Raw genomic sequence first — 19,475 nt, 5'->3', positions numbered from 1 at the left:
CGGCCACGAGTTCGAACCAGTCCGCTACCAGGAACGGGGCGTGAAACTTTGACAATGTCAGCCACTTATGCTGGTGAAATGTCAGAAAAATCGCAAAGGAAATGTTTGCCAAAGAACCCAAGACAGAAGCCAACAGGCAACTTGTCATACTTCCGAGAGTTGAGTAAAGTCCTAAATGTTTTCTTAGTTGTACGTTTGTCGTTCGAATTTTTACCTTACACAAATGACCTATGGTTTTTCAAAGTAAATGTTTTGTTAATGATTCCGATAATTTTTTTTCGCGCTTTCTCGAAGGGTAAACGTCACAACATGAATCATCTTCAGATATATAAATAAAAATAAAATAATTAACCAGAGCATAATCTATGTTAAAATGCAATGTTATTACACAATATCTAAAATAAAATGCATTAAAACGCATGTGATTACATCAGTCAGAAGAGATAACTATACAGCTTATCAGCAAAATTTGCATACTAGTTCGTACAACACACAAGGCAACTGCAAGCAGGTACCGTCTGATACATATGCCGCATTCGAATAAAAATAAAATTCCAACCTAAATAAATGTTTTTGGGATTTTTTTTTGGAAATATGGATTAAAACATAAAATTAGTCAGGGATAAAAATCTGTATGCAAGCCCATTACCTAACTATTGGCCTGACACAACGAGTTAAAATGTCATAGAGTGGCTAAGACACTAGTTACAGAGCTCGTTGAGGCAACCATCGCTAATTCTGACGCCATGTTTTTCGTAGTCAACACATTACGACAAGCCCATCTACTGTCTGTGTTTGAAGTGTTGGCTATACTGTTAGTGAAGTATTTAATTTTTCTGGAAGATTTGTATAACAAAATATAAATTAAACATGCGTGCAGTGTCTTCAGCATTGAGTTGAACAAATCGACGAGATAAAACAACAAATACCGCCTATTACAAGTAAGCGTGATACCATAACTAAAACATGACATACATTTTAAACGTTTATTAAACAGTCAATGACTTTAATGGAATTGTAACTATGTATAGTACGTATAGGATAAATTTGGGTGTTCGGTAACTATAGGTTTCATTTAAAAGAAAGGGAGCTAAGAAACAGATGGATTGTAAACATGAAACTATAGCCACTGCAACTTACCTCCGCTCAGCTCATTTTGAAGAGAAAAATACATATCAGACGAATGACCAGTGGCGGCTACTGTTCAAGGCAATACCAGCTATCTTTACTGTTCCAATATATTTATAAAGAAAAGATAAAATCCTGTAACCACTACCCAGAAAGACAGCTTTCGTCAATTTGCAACACTGTCTTATTAACGAATCATCAGTAGCACATAGTAAGTCTATGATTTAATTTTATTCCATGTTCTTATCATACTGAAATCAATAATTTCTGTTTCTTGTGCAGTAAAATTATCATTCTGATCTTATAATGGAAGGTTATTCTTCCAGTGACTACATCTGTTCTTGATAACCACAGTTATTGTCTTCCACGTCCAAAAAATCTGAAAGCACAGAGTACAAGCAGACAATGTGCTACTGAAGAAACATATGAAGCAACTTAATGTGACACAAAAAAAGTAGCGCAGTCAGAAACTTCAGTTGCTGGTGTGAAAAAGGTATATGTAATTCAGTTCCTTACATATTATTAGTGAAACTATAAAGAATCTGTTGAACGAACTTTCCAAACTTTAAGCTGATGGTAATCACAACATTCTCAGCAAATAAGGAAATTTGCTCTGGCCGTGCACTTTTATTCTGCTAAGGCTTTCAGCTACTTTCAAAAGTTTGTGAAATTAAGTTACCCAGAAAACACTTCACTGCAGTTATTGAGAAGTTACTGATTTATAAACGTTACTACATTTTTGCAGAAATTGAATTTAGGGAAGAAACCCATTATGTGAAACGTATTAAACTGCTCCTCATGCATTTTTTTGTCTGCAGCATAAATTATTTATCTAAATCTAAATCTTTTGAGCAGAGGGCTAAAGTTGTATGACAACTACATAACAAGCTTGTTCAGTTTATAGGTTAGTGAAAGCACTGCAGAAATAGATTGTCAATGAAAACATTGTAAAAATGAAAGTCCAATGAAAATAATTTAAAAATGGAATGTTAATAAAACAATGTAAAAATGAAAGTCAATAAATTATTTTATTGTCTCGTAAAACATTAGTATTATTGAATTACTTGTTTTCATTATTTGCCACAAATCGGCATACAGTAGTGGATTTCAACGACTGCGTCGATGAATAACATTGGCTGAACACCACTCAACGGGACTAGTCGATGGGTTCACTTGTGCTAAAGGTGGTTTGCTCCATGCGTTACTAAAGAAGCAGAAATATTAATTCACTGTATGTCGTTTACTGGTCAACACTGTTCACAGAAATCACAGTTCACACAATAACGAAGTGTCGTCCTTGTAGTTTCAGGGTTACCAGCTTAATTTTGGCACACAATCACAAGAACTACACAATGGTAATTCACGTGACCTACCCCAATGGCACTCACAATGAACTGATATTGCTCTCTCTCAAAAATGCATATAACGGTACAAACATGCATCTCCCAATTAGGTTAGGGGATATGAGGTCACAAAACGAAGTTTAAATATGTATTCCATAGTAGAAGTCAGCTTTCCGGTCGCAAGCAGTATTTTATTTTATAATGCTTTTAACACACAAGAGATCGTTACTTGCAAATTACCCAGTTGTGGTGTATACAAATAGCAACGATATTTGGGTCATATGTTCCAGCCACAGATCGTTCTGTCATCTTAGAAAAATAAAATAAATGTAGCTGTCACGAAATTTAAAACGACTAAATTTTGAGTGAAGTGTCTCATCTTAAAACATGTGTAGTGATGATTCCAAAACTGGTCTTAAATTTTTGCGTGATATCCATATTTCCCCCCCCCCCCCCTCCCCCCATGAACCATGGACCTTGCCGTTGGTGGGGAGGCTTGCGTGCCTCAGCGATACAGATGGCCGTACCGTAGGTACGACCACAACGGAGGGGTATCTGTTGAGAGGCCAGACAAACGTATGGATCCTGAAGAGGGGCAGCAGCCTTTTCAGTAGTTGCAGGGGCAACAGTCTGGATGATTGACTGATCTGGCCTTGCAACATTAACCAAAACGGCCTTGCTGTGCGGGTACTGCGAACGGCTGAAAGCCAGGGGAAACTACAGCCGTAATTTTTCCCGAGGACATGCAGCTTTACTGTATGATTAAATGATGATGGCATCCTCTTGGGTAAAATATTCCGGAGGTAAAATAGTCCCCCATTCGGATCTCCGGGCGGGGACTACTCAGGAGGATGTCGTTATCAGGAGAAAGAAAACTGGCGTTCTACGGATCGGAGCGTGGAATGTCAGGTCCCTTAATCGGGCAGGTAGGTTAGAAAATTTAAAAAGGGAAATGGATAGGTTAAAGTTATATATAGTGGGAATTAGTGAAGTTCGGTGGCAGGAGGAACAAGACTTCTGGTCAGGTGACTACAGGGTTATAAACACAAAATCAAATAGGGGTATTGCAGGAGTAGGTTTAATAATGAATAGGAAAATAGGAATGCGGGTAAGCTACTACAAACAGCATAGTGAACGCATTATTGTGGCCAAGATAGATACGAAGCCCACACCTACTACAGTAGTACAAGTTTATATGCCAACTAGCTCTGCAGATGACGAAGAAATTGAAGAAATGTACGATGAAATAAAAGAAATTATTCAGATAGTGAAGGGAGACGAAAATTTAATAGTAATGGGTGACTGGAATTCGAGTGTAGGAAAAGGGAGAGAAGGAAACATAGTAGGTGAATATGGATTGGGGCTAAGAAATGAAAGAGGAAGCCGCCTAATAGAATTTTGCACAGAGCACAACTTAATCATAGCTAACACTTGGTTTAAGAATCATGAAAGAAGGTTGTATACGTGGAAGAACCCTGGAGATACTAAAAGGTATCAGATAGATTATATAATGGTAAGACAGAGATTTAGGAACCAGGTTTTAAGTTGTAAGACATTTCCAGGGGCAGATGTGGACTCTGACCACAATCTATTGGTTATGACCTGTAGATTAAAACTGAAGAAACTGCAAAAATGTGGGAAATTAAGGAGATGGGACCTGGATAAACTGAAAGAACCAGAGGTTGTACAGAGTTTCAGAGAGAGCATAAGGGAACAATTGACAGGAATAGGGGAAAGAAATACAGTAGAAGAAGAATGGGTAGCTCTGAGGGATGTAGTAGTGAAGGCAGCAGAGGATAAAGTAGGTACAAAGACGAGGGCTGCTAGAAATCCTTGGGTAACAGAAGAAATATTGAATTTAATTGATGAAAGGAGAAAATATAAAAATGCAATAAATGGAGCACGCAAAAAGGAATACAAACGTCTCAAAAATGAGATCGACAGGAAGTGCAAAATGGCTAAACAGGGATGGCTAGAGGACAAATGTAAGGATGTAGAAGCTTATCTCACTAGGGGTAAGATAGATACTGCCTACAGGAAAATTAAAGAGACCTTTGGAGAGAAGAGAACCACGTGTATGAATATCGAGAGCTCAGATGGCAGCCCAGTTCTAAGCAAAGAAGGGAAGGCAGAAAGGTGGAAGGAGTATATAGAAGGTTTATACAAGGGCGATGTACTTGAGGACAATATTATGGAAATGGAAGAGGATGTAGATGAAGACGAAATGGGAGATACGATACTGCGTGAAGAGTTTGACAGAGCACTGAAAGACCTGAGTCGAAACAAGGCCCCCGGAGTAGACAACATTCCATTAGAACTACTGACGGCCTTGGGAGAGCCAGTCATGACAAAACTCTACCAGCTGGTGAGCAAGATGTATGAGACAGGCGAAATACCCTCAGACTTCAAGAAGAATATAATAATTCCAATACCAAAGAAAGCAGGTGTTGACAGATGTGAAAATTACCGAACAATCAGTTTAATAAGTCACAGCTGCAAAATACTAACGCGAATTCTTTACAGACGAATGGAAAAACTAGTAGAAGCCGACCTCGGGGAAGATCAGTTTGGATTCCGTAGGAATATGGGAACACGAGAGGCAATTCTGACCCTACGACTTATCTTAGAAGCTAGATTAAGGAAAGGCAAACCTACGTTTCTAGCATTTGTAGACTTAGAGAAAGCTTTTGACAATGTTGACTGGAATACTCTTTTTCAAATTCTAAAGGTGGCAGGGGTAAAATACAGGGAGCGAAAGGCTATTTATAATTTGTACAGAAACCAGATGGCAGTAATAAGAGTCGAGGGGCATGAAAGGGAAGCAATGGTTGGGAAAGGAGGGAGACAGGGTTGTAGCCTCTCCCCGATGCTATTCAATCTGTATATTGAGCAAGCAGTGAAGGACACAAAAGAAAAATTCGGAGTAGGTATTAAAATCCATGGAGAAGAAATAAAAATGTTGAGGTTCGCCGATGACATCGTAATTCTGTCAGAAGCAGCAAAGGACTTGGGGGAGCAGTTGAACGGAATGGATAGTGTCTTGAAAGGAGGATATAAGATGAACATCAACAAAAGCAAAACGAGGATAAAGGAATGTAGTCGAATTAAGTCGGGTGATGCTGAGGGAATTAGATTGGGAAATGAGACAATTAAAGTAGTATAGGAGTTTTGCTATTTGGGGAGTAAAATAACTGATGATGGTCGAAGTAGAGAGGATATAAAATGTAGACTGGCAATGGCAAGGAAAGCGTTTCTGAAGAAGAGAAATTTGTTAACATCGAGTATAGATTTAAGTGTCAGGAAGTCATTTCTGAAGGTATTTGTATGGAGTGTAGCCATGTATGGAAGTGAAACATGGACGGTAACTAGTTTGGACAAGAAGAGAATAGAAGCTTTCGAAATGTGGTGCTACAGAAGAATACTGAAGATTAGATGGGTAGATCACATAACTAATGAGGAAGTATTGAATAGGATTGGGGAGAAGAGGAGTTTGTGGCACAACTTGACCAGAAGAAGGGAGCGGTTGGTAGGACATGTTCTGAGGCATCAAGGGATCACCAATTTAGTATTAGAGGGCAGCGTGGAGGGTAAAAATCGTAGAGGGAGACCAAGAGATGAATACGCTAAGCAGATTCAGAAGGATGTAGGTTGCAGTAGGTACTGGGAGATGAAGGAGCTTGCACAGGATAGATTAGCATGGAGAGCTGCATCAAACCAAAAGATAACGTTTTGACCTACAACTTGTTCACAAACACATCATGTAAATTAATATTAACAAAATATTTAGACATATTTTGCTTTCCGTAACTTTGGAAATATGGATGTTGTTGTTGTTGTTGTCTTCAGTCCTGAGACTGGTTTGAGGCAGCTCTCCATGCTACTCTATCCTGTGCAAGCTGCTTTATCTCCCAGTACCTACTGCAACCTACATCCTTCTGAATCTGCTTAGTGTACTCATCTCTCGGTCTCCCTCTACGATTTTTACCCTCCACGCTGCCCTCCAATGCTAAATTTGTGATCCCTTGATGCCTCAAAACATGTCCTACCAACCGATCCCTTCTTCTAGTCGAGTTGTGCCACAAACTTCTCTTCTCCCCAATCCTATTCAATACCTCCTCATTAGTTACGTGATCTATCCACCTTATCTTCAGTATTCTTCTGTAGCACCACATTTCGAAAGCTTCTATTCTCTTCTTGTCCAAACTAGTTATCGTCCATGTTTCACTTCCATACATGGCTACACTCCAAACAAATACTTTCAGAAACGACTTCCTGATACATAAATCTATATTCGATGTTAACAAATTTCTCTTCTTCAGAAACGCTTTCCTTGCCATTGCCAGTCTACATTTTATATCCTCTCTACTTCGACCATCATCAGTTATTTTACTCCCCAAATAGCAAAACTCCTATACTACTTTAATTGTCTCATTTCCCAATCTAATTCCCTCAGCATCACACGACTTAATTCGACTACATTCCTTTATCCTCGTTTTGCTTTTGTTGATGTTCATCTTATATCCTCCTTTCAAGACACTATCCATTCCGTTCAACTGCTCCCCCAAGTCCTTTGCTGCTTCTGACAGAATTACGATGTCATCGTCGAACCTCAACATTTTTATTTCTTCTCCATGGATTTTAATACCTACTCCGAATTTTTCTTTTGTGTCCTTCACTGCTTGCTCAATATACAGATTGAATAGCATCGGGGAGAGGCTACAACCCTGTCTCACTCCTTTCCCAACCACTGCTTCCCTTTCATGCCCCTCGACTCTTATTACTGCCATCTGGTTTCTGTACAAATTATAAATAGCCTTTCGCTCCCTGTATTTTACCCCTGCCACCTTTAGAATTTGAAAAAGAGTATTCCAGTCAACATTGTCAAAAGCTTTCTCTAAGTCTACAAATGCTAGAAACGTAGGTTTGCCTTTCCTTAATCTAGCTTCTAAGATAAGTCGTAGGGTCAGAATTGCCTCTCGTGTTCCCATATTCCTACGGAATCCAAACTGATCTTCCCCGAGGTCGGCTTCTACTAGTTTTTCCATTCGTCTGTAAAGAATTCGCGTTAGTATTTTGCAGCTGTGACTTATTAAACTGATTGTTCGGTAATTTTCACATCTGTCAACACCTGCTTTCTTTGGTATTGGAATTATTATATTCTTCTTGAAGTCTGAGGGTATTTCGCCTGTCTCATACATCTTGCTCACCAGCTGGTAGAGTTTTGTCAGGACTGGCTCTCCCAAGGCCGTCAGTAGTTCCAATGGAATGTTGTCTACTCCGGGGGCCTTGTTTCTACTAAGGTCTTTCAGTGCTCTGTCAAACTCTTTACGCAGTATCGTATCTTCCATTTCATCTTCATCTACATCCTCTTCCATTTCTATAATATTGTCCTTAAGTACATCGCCCTTGTATAGACCCTCTATATATTCCTTCCAGCCGGCCGCGGTGGTCGTGCGGTTCTAGGCGCTGCAGTCCGGAACCATGGGCCTGCTACGGTCGCAGGTTCGAATCCTGCCTCGGGCATGGATGTGTGTGATGTCCTTAGGTTAGTTAGGTTTAAGTAGTTCTAAGTTCTAGGGGACTGATGACCTAAGATGTTAAGTCCCATAGTGCTCAGAGCCATTTGAACCATTTTATTCCTTCCACCTTCCTGCTTTCCCTTCTTTGCTTAGAACTGGGTTTCCATCTGAGCTCTTGATATTCATACAAGTGGTTCTCTTATCTCCAAAGGTCTCTTTAATTTTCCTGTAGGCAGTATCTATCTTACCCCTAGTGAGATAAGCTTCTACATCCTTACATTTATCCTCTAGCCATCCCTGCTTAGCCATTTTGCACATCTTGTCGATCTCATTTTTGAGACGTCTGTATTCCTTTTTGCCTGCTTCATTTACTGCACTTTTATATTTTCTCCTTTCATCAATTAAATTCAATATTTCTTCTGTTACCCAAGGATTTCTAGTAGCCTTCATCTTTTTACCTACTTGATCCTCTGCTGCCTTCACTACTTCATCCCTCAAAGCTATCCATTCTTCTTCTACCGTATTTCTTTCCCCAATTCCTGTCCATTGCTCTCTTATGCTCTCCCTGAAACTCTGTACAGCCTCTGGTTCTTTTAGTTTAACCAGGTCCCATCTCCTTAAATTCCCACCTTTTTGTAGTTTCTTTAGTTTTAATCTACAGGTCATAACCAATAGATTGTGGTCAGAGTCTACATCTGCCCCTGGAAATGTCTTACAATTTAAAACCTGGTTCCTAAATCTCTGTCTTACCATTATATAATCTATCTGAAACCTGTCAGTATCTCCAGGCTTCTTCCATGTATACAGCCTTCTTTTATGATTCTTGAACCAAGTGTTAGCTATGATTAAGTTGTGCTCTGTGCAAAATTCTACCAGGCGGCTTCCTCTTTCATTTATTTGGCCCAGTCCATATTCACCTACTACGTTTCCTTCTCTCCCTTTTCCTACTACCGAATTCCAGTCACCAATGACTACTAAATTTTCGTCACCCTTCACTATTTGAATAATTTCTTTTATTAGATTATACATTTCTTCAATTTCTTCGTCATCTGCAGAGCTAGTTGGCATATAAACTTGTACTACTGTAGTAGGTGTGGTCTTCGTACCTATCTTGGCCACAATAATGCGTTCACTATGTTGTTTGTAGTAGCTTACCCGCATTCCTATTTTCCTATTCATTATTAGTCCTATTCCTGCATTACCCCTATTTGATTTTGTGTTTATAACCCTGTAGTCACCTGACCAGAAGTCTTGTTCCTCCTGCCACCGAACTTCACTAATTCCCACTATATCTAACTTTAACCTATCCATTTCCCTTTTTAAATTTTCTAACCTACCTGCCCGATTAAGGGATCTGACATTCCACGCTCCGATCCGTAGAACGCCAGTTTTCTTTCTCCTGATAACGACATCCTCTTGAGTAGTCCCCGCCCGGAGATCCGAATGGGGGACTATTTTACCTCCGGAATATTTTACCCAAGAGGATGCCATCATCATTTAATGATGCAGTAAAGCTGCATGTCCTCGGGAAAGATTACGGCCGTAGTTTCCCCTTGCTTTCAGCCGTTCGCAGTACCAGCACAGCAAGGCCGTTTTGGTTATTGTTACAAGGCCAGATCAGTCAATCATCCAGACTGTTGCCCCTGCAACTACTGAAAAGGCTGCTGCCCCTCTTCAGGAACCACACGTTTGTCTGGCCTCTCAACAGATACCCCTCCGTTGTGGTTGCACCTACGGTACGGCTATCTGTATTGCTGAGGCACGCAAGCCTCCCCACCAACGGCAAGGTCCATGGTTCATGGGGGGAGGAGATTTCAGTTTATGGTAGCAAAATATGGAGTTATGGATTTATCTGGTTACCACCATCGAGGTACATCTACATCTACATTTGTACTCCGCAAGGCACCGACCGGTGTGTGCCGGAGGTCACTATGTATGGTTTTGTTACAGATATCTGAAAATGTAATTTCTGTAGGTTTGTTTGGTGTCTGTGGAATCTGAAAACAGTCATCAGTGTTGTGTGGATGTTAGAAACATATCTTCTGTGTAACAAAGATAGGATTTACATTATATCTGGTTAGAATAGAGTCAAAGCGTCTTTTGCAATGTGTTGCTATCGACTTTGCTCCCATAATCGATAACTGATAAATTGTGACTCAACTGGTTTTTGAGACTGTGATTGTCTGTATAAATACAAACAAAAATACAGAATTTCTGCTGCAGTCTCAATTTCTACTAGTTAACCGCAGTGCATTTCAACGTTAATCTCATTATCTTCATATGGTACCTTCAGTTAGCCTCAGACATGGCGGTCGTATAGCCACCATGAGATTTTAACTGTTTGGCCCCGACAGCAGGTAGGGTGCAGCCTTTCTTTGCCACGGCACTAGGCGAGAAAGGGTGGTGTGTCCATCGCTCCGGGAAATAACGCCGGCACTCATTTTGTAGCTGGCTGATTGGATCTGGGACTGTCCTGGAGGGGCTGGAACTAGGAAAAATACCGCTTCTATCCGGGATTGAGCCTTGGACTCTACCCGCTAGATAGCCACGACCACACCGTCTTAGAAAGTCTTCATGAAGTCGACAATAGGCGTTGTAATCGTATTCGCTCTGCTGATTCAAAATTACATTCGGTGCTTGTTTTTTTGTGACGGTAAGTTTGGAGTTATTTTAAGACTCTACATCTACATCTACATGACTACTCTGCAATTCACATTTAAGTGCTTGGCAGAGGGTTCATCGAACCACAATCATACTATCTCTCTACTATTCCACTCCCGAACAGCGAGCGGGAAAAACGAACACCTAAACCTTTCTGTTCGAGCTCTGATTTCTCTTATTTTATTTTGATGATCATTCCTACCTATGTAGGTTGGGCTCAACAAAATATTTTCGCATTCGGAAGAAAAAGTTGGAGACTGAAATTTCGAAAAAGGTCTCGCCGCGACGAAAAACGTCTATGCTTTAATGACTTCCATCCCAACTCGTGTATCATATCTGCCACACTCTTCCCTATAACGTGATAATACAAAACGAGCTGCCCTTTTTTGCACCCTTTCGATGTCCTCCGTCAATCCCACCTGGTAAGGATCCCACACTGCGCAGCAATATTCTAACAGAGGATGAACGAGTGTAGTGTAAGCTGTCTCTTTAGTGGACTTGTTGCATCTTCTAAGTGTCCTGCCAATGAAACGCAACCTTTGGCTCGCCTTCCCGACAATATTATCTATGTGGTCCTTCCAACTGAAGTTGTTCGTAATTTTAACACCCAGGTACTTAGTTGAATTGACAGCCTTGAGAATTGTACTATTTATCGAGTAATCGAATTCCAACGGATTTCTTTTGGAACTCATGTGGGTCATCTCACACTTTTCGTTATTTAGCGTCAACTGCCACCTGACACACCATACAGCAATCTTTTCTAAATCGCTTTGCAACTGATACTGGTCTTCGGATGACCTTACTAGACGGTAAATTACAGCATCATCTGCGAACAGTTTAAGAGAACTGCTCAGATTGTCACCCAGGTCATTTATATAGATCAGGAACAGTAGAGGTCCCAGGACGCTTCCCTGGGGAACACCTGATATCACTTCAGTTTTACTCGATGATTTGCCGTCTATTACTACGAACTGCGACCTTCCTAACAGGAAATCACGAATCCAGTCGCACAACTGAGACTATACCCCATAGATCCGCAGCTTGATTAGAAGTCGCTTATGAGGAACGGTGTCAAAAGCTTTCCGGAAATCTAGAAATACGGAATCAACTTGAGATCCCCTGTCGATAGCGGCCATTACTTCGTGCGAATAAAGAGCTAGCTGCGTTGCACAAGAGCGATGTTTTCTGAAGCCATGCTGATTGCGTGTCAATAGATCGTTCCCTTCGAGGTGATTCATAATGTTTGAATACAGTATATGCTCCAAAACCCTACTGCAAACCGACGTCAATGACATAGGTCTGTAGTTAAATGGATTACTCCTAGTACCCTTCTTGAACACTGGTGCGACCTGCGCAATTTTCCAATCTGTAGGTACAGATCTATCGGTGAGCGAGCGGTTGTATATGAGTGCTAAGTAGGGAGCTATAGTATCAGCGTAATCTGAAAGGAACCTAATCGGTATACAATCTGGACCTGAAGACTTGCCCGTATCAAGCGATTTGAGTTGCTTCGCAACCCCTAAGGTATCTACTTCTAAGAAACTCATGCTAGCAGATGTTCGTGTTTCAAATTCTGGAATATTCCATTCGTCTTCCCTGGTGAAGGAATTTCGGAAAACTGCGTTCAATAACTCCGCTTTAGCGGCACAGTCGTCGATAACAGTACCATCGGCACTACGCAGCGAAGGTATTGACTGCGTCTTGCCGCTTGTGTACTTTACATACGACCAGAATTTCTTCAGATTTTCTACCAAATTTCGAGACAATGTTTCGTTGTGGAACCTATTAAAGGCATCCCGCATCGAAGTACGTGCCAAATTTCGCGCGCCTGTAAATTTTAGCCCATCTTCGGGATTTCGCGTTCTTCTGAACTTCGCATGCTTTTTCCGTTGCCTCTGCAACAGCGTTCGGACCTTTTTTGTGTACCACGGGGGATCCGTTCCATCTCTTACCAATTTATGAGGTATGAATATCTCAATTACTGTTGCTACTATATCTTTGAATTTGAGCCACATCTCGTCTACATTCGCTAGGAATAGTTCCTTTTTAACTCTGTATAAGATGTCCAGATTATGATAATAGCAACTTCAATCATAATGCCAATATTATTACTGGTCAGTGACGAGTCCCCATAACCCTCATTAAGGTGCAATCGAGTTTTCTGTCCACACTTCTTAGTAGAATCACTTCTTGCAGATACATAGTCTTACAAACATTGGTTATTTGATTTAAATAAACTAAATCCTGACCTCAAATTATATGAAGTATTTGACAGGCTCTCATTTCGCTGATGCAAACGCAATGTATACTTCTGCAATGTCAGTAAAAAGATTAGGTTTTTGATTCTAGGTAATTCATTGTGGGTAACAGCTCATTGTCAGGTGAAATGATGTTTTATAATATTCGAATACTGTGACGAGACAGCCGATGAATGAAAAAATTTGTTTCCGCCCGGGATCGAACCGGGGACCTTCCGCGTGTTAGGCGGATGTGATAACCACTACATCACGGAAACGCACTGCGAACACTTTCGCCAAAGTATGTCCAATGATCCCGTTCGCAGCGGGCTCTGACCGGCGCCCTGGTCAGAAGAGAAAGCTGTCGCTTGCGTTTGCTGCCCGTCGTCACATACGTGCCTGTGTCTGGAAGGGTGACACTGCAGTATCTTCAGGGCTTATTTGTTCCTTATATTCCGCATTCCGTTTGCGATGAGAAGATCAATGCAGAAAGTAAAAGGATATATTACGCCTCTCAGTCCTCATTTTACTGGAGTATAGTAATAGCTGCCCATGTATCCTTCCGAACCACAACACATTACAGCAAGGTGTTCATCGCAATGCACACCGCTGTCTTGTCGAAGCAGCAACCAGTTTTAAGCCTCAATGCCACGGATGACCCGTAGCTCTGATGATATGCGTCGCTACTGTTCAGCAAAAAGTCTTCGTCTTCTTCCTCGTCTCGTATTGGCAATCTCTGGACCACAATATTTCAGCGGCATGTTTCATTTTCCGTGCGCCTGGGCTTTAAATTTAACCCAGCATTCCCGCGTTCACTTCATGTGCTGTTCCTTCCTCGGCTCAGTCCATTTTTGCCACTATTTAGTTTTGGCTCTTGGAATTTATTCAAGAGCGTAATTAAGCTGGCGCATCACCCAGGGCCTCCCAGCATGAGCGACACCTGGCGTCCGAAAGGAAGAAATGAAACAGAAAAACAAGGAAAAGTTCTTCATCTTGCTCGTCGTTTCCCAACTGTTTTGGGGCCGACGTACGCCGCTGGTGGTCATGGGAAGCACCGTACGGCTGTACGATGCGTGAAGGCCATCCTCCCCTTTTGGCCAGGGTACGGGGGCGCCCTTGCTCGGTGCGGCTCTGCTTGTGACTTAATGCTTTCTAGTTACGCAGTGACCGATTCGAGGACATTTTTTCACACAAGCGACACTTTGTTTGCGGCTGCCTACCTCTTCCTCACACATTAGTTACCATTCCTTGGGCTCTTGGTTAGATCTTTTAAACCCCTGCACTTGGCTTGGTGAGCTTGGCCCCCAAGCGGCCGCTTGTGTCACTGGCGTCTTAAACCGACCTTGTCTGTAATACGTTTCGGCAAATACTCTTTATATTCAGCTTCTTCTTCTACTGCCTGTTTGCAGGCCGGTGTGACCTAGCAGTTCTAGGCGCTTCAGTCTGAAACCGCGCGACCGCTACGGTCGCAGGTTCGAATCCTGTCTCGGTCATAGGTGTGTGTGATGTCCGTAGGTTAGTTAGGTTTAAGTAGTTCTAGGGGACTGATGACCTTAGATGTTAAGTCCCACAGAGCTCAGAGCCATTTGAACATTTTGAACCATCTAGTGCCAGTTTGTTTCGGATGTTGATGACCAACGCAGATATATGACTTTTGCTTGATCGTAAAAATTCTTCACTATTAGGTGAAGACGATTTCTTTACGTTTCCTCGTCCTATTTTGCCAGTTATCTGTCCTTAAAGAATGTTTTCAGTGGTTTATAACTGCCTTCATCCCTCATTACATGATCGTTACGTTGTAGTTTCCTCCATTTTACTGTATTTAGGGCTTCTTTTTTCGTCTTGCTGAGAATGCCGTTCTTACTTATTTAATCTGTCTATGGCAGTCCTAGCATTCTCACGAACAGCCACCAATGGCAAGAGATGTGGAACGTGTCCCAACAACCGAAATGTGGATGTTATGCGGCATTACGCCCTCAAACTCTTAGAAGGCTGTGGTTTACGAGGACGCATTTGGACCGATCTACGATTTATACAATCATTCGACTCCGCTTTAACTATGCTTTGTTTCGACTACATCTGTGCAGAATGAGCATTTACGATTCCCCTGTATGTGACTGTGATTACGAGTCAGAAGCTGATGTGAACCACGTCTTGTTTCGTGTTCGAAATTTGACAGTGAACGCTCGGAATAACCAAAGACTTTGATGAGGATGGGTTACTTCCTCTCTCAGCCAGGGTCTTCTCTGTTGGTTTCTAAATATTCTCGCCTGTGTAAAGTGAGTGCAAATTTTCTTTAGAGAATAGTGTAAAATCCGTGGGACTCGTATTTTCATTTATTTGCGTAACTATTATTAAGTTTAAGAAGTAGTGTGAATTGGTAACATAAATAAGTCCAGTTTTCTTATCATTCTATTCCTTTAGCAATTCTGTAAACAAATTGGCAGCTTGAACGTTCCAGAATGAAATTTTTACTCTGCAGCGAAGTGAGCGCTGATATGAAACTTCCTGGCACGTTAAAACTGTGTGCCGGACTGAGACTCGAACTCTGGAGCTTTGCCTTTCGTGGGCAAGTGGCTAAGCCATGTCTCCGCAATATCCTTTCTTCCAGCAGTGTTAGTTCTGCAAGGTTCGCAGGAGAGCTTCTGTGTAGTCTTGAAGGTAGGAGACGAGGCACTGGCAGAAGTAGAGCTGTGAGGACGGGGCGTGAGTCGTCCTTGGGTAGCTCAGATGGCATCAATCGAGCGTAGGAAAAGACAGGTCCATCTACCACACAATGTGCGACTACAGAGATATTATTTCGATTGTTGCAGCCTGTAAAATAAAGTGCACCATCGTATCATTGGACTTTGAGAAAGCGTTCGATGCGTGCCATGAAATTTCCGCAATGTTTTATCGACATTATCACAAATCTTCGGCAGAAGTCAACATCGACAATTATAGTAAGCGGTCAATCCAGTAGGGCCATTGCAATTAAAGTTCTGTGCGGCAAGGGTGCCCGATGTGTATGTCACTCTTTGCAATAACAACCAAGTCATTACTTTTTCGCCTGAGCCACAACCTCCAAGGACTCACTCACGCGTCCGTAGGATTGTCTGCAGGGCACTTGCCGATGACGTTGCATTTATTTCAAAGACAACGACGAGATAGAGAAAGCACTCGACGTAATAAACAAATGTGAACTAGTATCTAGTGCGAAACTGAATAGAAATAAGTCTGGCGTAATGAATATTGGAAGTGGATTAGGAGTTCCCATTCATTGACCAATAAAGGAAACTGTCACCATGACATGTCTTGGGTGGAATATACAAGAAATATCCGGCAGAGACCATGGTAGTTAATACAGAAGAATCCTGACCACCATCCATGCCTGTATACGTCAGCACAATCTCCGTACTCTTGATGAAATACACAGAGTGGCTCTCTTGATTATCTATTTATACTCTAAAATTAACTATGTGGCGCAAGCCCTACCAATGCCGAGGAAAGAGGCGAACAGGATTTTGGCTGCTCTTGGCCACTTCGTCAGCCGCGTCCACATCTTCAAAGTCAAATACCAAACGTTGACTCAACCGACTGACAACGGTTGACTGAATCTTACAGACGTGTACAATAAAGCACAAGCACTGTATGTCTGTAAAACATATAAACTGTGGAAGAGGTCATTTAACTGCGGTCATTAAACTGTGGACGCCGCATTTCTGTTAAATGAAATAGCGCCGGCCAGCCAAGACGCCCCAATTGACGTTCACCACGTCCCAAATGAACTTTACCACCTAAAACATTTTTTCGTAGAATGTATCTACGTTACATTACATTATCTCGAGAAAGATGTCATCAAAGACAAGAAAATCTACCAAACTTAATCAACTTTCAGACCAAGAACATCATAGAACAAAAATACGTCGGTCACTCTTGGCATAATATCTGGAGGAACATACACCACTCGCATTTACCAAGTGCGGTCATTATTGTATTATTTTGTGAACAGGAAATTTGCAACAAATTCCAGACTGCATTCCATTCATCTGGCTGATTCCCCTTTGTGTACCACTTACAACCTTATTGACACAGATGAACATCAACTTGTCGGTGGAAATGCATACAACATATGGTTGTCAATCAGGAAAAAAATTAGCAACTATGCAGAGAAAACCGCCGTATTTTATAACGCCAACGCGCCTTTTATACCCGGAAGAAGAACTATACCCCGCCTCGAAGAACAGTGCCGTCAACTGATTGAAGGAACACACAGTATTTTAGGTAGTGTCCAGTAAAGAAAGGAGCGAAGGAGATTTTTGGACGTACATGTCCGACCAGCACCATCAACAATTACTATGATACATACGCCAACTTACTGAGAAGAACCGTCATGTGAACTCCGATTTTCGATGATGTAATTCAGAACATGGAAAAACGAGAAAATATCTGATCTACGAAAAACACATACGATCAAACGACGAACATCACTTTCAAGATAAGTTTTGTTGTCGCAAAGGCGTGCAGTAACCTAACAGATTATCTTTAGGTCTATGTCACTATAATTAGCAATTTCATAATGTAGTAGTAACTATTTCTGAATGACAAAAAAAAGATGGTATAACACTTGCCCGCGAAAGGTAAAGGTCCCGAGTTCGAGTCTCGGTCCGGCAAACAGGTCTATGTCACTATAATTAGCAATTTCATAATGTATTAGTAAATATTTCTGAATGACAAAAAAAAAGATGGTGTAACACTTGCCCGCGAAAGGCAAAGGTCCCGAGTTCGAGTCTCGGTCCGGCAAACAATTTTAATCTGTCAGGTACTTCCAGCTTGATCTTTCATTTCTGTAAATGTACATTTATGTGTTTTCTCAGTACAATTGTGTGTCCTATCTAAACATGTTTTGTTGGTGGCTAAATACAAACTCTGAAGACCAAATAAAACAAACAAACGCTTCAGTTCGTTTGCCCCTTCGTCTCGGTCAAAGTCAAGGTCTCAGCTACATAGAAAAGGATGGGAAGTATGTAGCGACGTAGAAATAATAGTTTTGTTACGACTGAGGCTTGGTTCTCTTCAACTTGTTACTCATTTTACAAAACGCGGCTCTGGCTTTCTCAATACGGACTTTAATTTATTGTGAGTTGTCACACTGGTTGTTGATGTTAGTTCCCAGATATGTGTATTTGTTTACTCGTTTGATAAGCTTACCATTAATGTTTAGATGACAGTTTCGTATGTCTTTGTTACTGACGAACGCTGATTTTGTTTTACTGACGTTGTTTGCTAGTCCCTAACGCTTACTACTTTCGTTGATTCGGAATACAAGACGTTGAAGACTACTCAAACTGTCAGCAAATATTACAATATGATCAGCTGAGCAGATACTGTTGAACTTCTCTCCATTGGATTTCTACGTAGAAATTTTCAAAGACTTCTTTGAAGATACTCTCCGGATAAAGATGAAATATCAGTGGCGACGAAATATAGTCCTGTCTCACTTTTCGGCATATCTTTAATGGTTAGATTTCACATTTTCTGCCTGAGATTAAAATTCAAGGCAGTGCTTAATACATCGTGTCAAGTCCGTGTCACAAACGAGTTATCATCCGTCCATACACATGGGTGTATTTGTAACGTGGGTGTACCTTTCTGCAGTTATAATACAGAGAACAAATACGATCGTGAGAATATATATGGTTTCATTTTATTTATTGGCGAGGAATTAATATTGTGCAAGATGTCGTTGCAAAGCTAGACCGACGTGAAAAGACTAAGTATGGATACAGGGGATAGTGCAGTGCCGGTCTCGTCTCCCCAGGTCATGTCTCCCACTTCAGTGTGTTTTATTGCCAATATAGCTCAGCTGAAGGAGCGTTACTCGCTCTGACGGAAGGATCTACTTCGAATTGCCGTCTTGTGTACACAGTTTTAATATCTCGATGCTTCGTAGCACGCAAGTCTATACTAGTTGATCTATTTGCATACAATTCAAATTTGGCAGTTCATGATGTATCCGCACTTACTTTGTGCAAAATATTTAATTAGTATCAGCAACTGATTCATCATCTGTCCTCTCTTCCATTCCAAATATCGTACAGCAAAAAATATCCTTGTGTCTTGATTTACACTGAACAGTGCTTTATCGATACAAATTTGATATGGTCAGAAGTTGCTGTGAAACCGCACTGAACGTTCACTGTGTGCTCAAGGTCTGGAAACCCTGCCGCCGGCGTGGCCTTGGCTACTGGATGCACCCATTTCATAACTGGGTCAATGACCAGTACAACTGATTCTCTGTCAGGGAATACAAGTAGCAACTGGTTTCCGTGGTGTAGTGGTTATCACATCCGCCTAACACGCGGAAGGTCCCCGGTTCGATCCCGGGCGGAAACAGTTTTTTTTTTCTTGCATTTCTGTTTACTTGCGCTTAGGAAGACATAAAAACTTAAAAGTACCCTGACTAAGATAATATATTGAGACAGTAGTTATCTCGCGAACATGGGATGTTTAATAGACCCATTACATTACTATATAATTGTTCTGATGGATGTGTTGCGACTACATTAGTCTGCCAAAACTACAAAATACACCATAACTAAATTGAT

The 19,475-nt window shown here is 41.3% G+C and overlaps 2 non-coding genes across 2 annotated transcripts; one reads left to right on the top strand and one right to left on the bottom strand.

Moving 5' to 3' along the window:
* Positions 1-13,093: 13,093 nt before the first annotated feature.
* Positions 13,094-13,166, bottom strand: Trnav-aac (transfer RNA valine (anticodon AAC)). The gene has a single exon. It is a non-coding gene; the product is annotated as a tRNA-Val (tRNA).
* Positions 13,167-19,190: 6,024 nt separating this feature from the next.
* Positions 19,191-19,263, top strand: Trnav-aac (transfer RNA valine (anticodon AAC)). The gene has a single exon. It is a non-coding gene; the product is annotated as a tRNA-Val (tRNA).
* Positions 19,264-19,475: the final 212 nt, after the last annotated feature.

Source organism: Schistocerca gregaria, chromosome 2 (genome assembly GCF_023897955.1).
Source record: "Schistocerca gregaria isolate iqSchGreg1 chromosome 2, iqSchGreg1.2, whole genome shotgun sequence".
NCBI classification, from domain to species: Eukaryota; Metazoa; Arthropoda; class Insecta; order Orthoptera; family Acrididae; genus Schistocerca; species Schistocerca gregaria.
The sequence above is the reverse complement of the archived record's forward strand: the minus strand, read 5'-3'. Positions and strand labels throughout refer to the sequence as shown.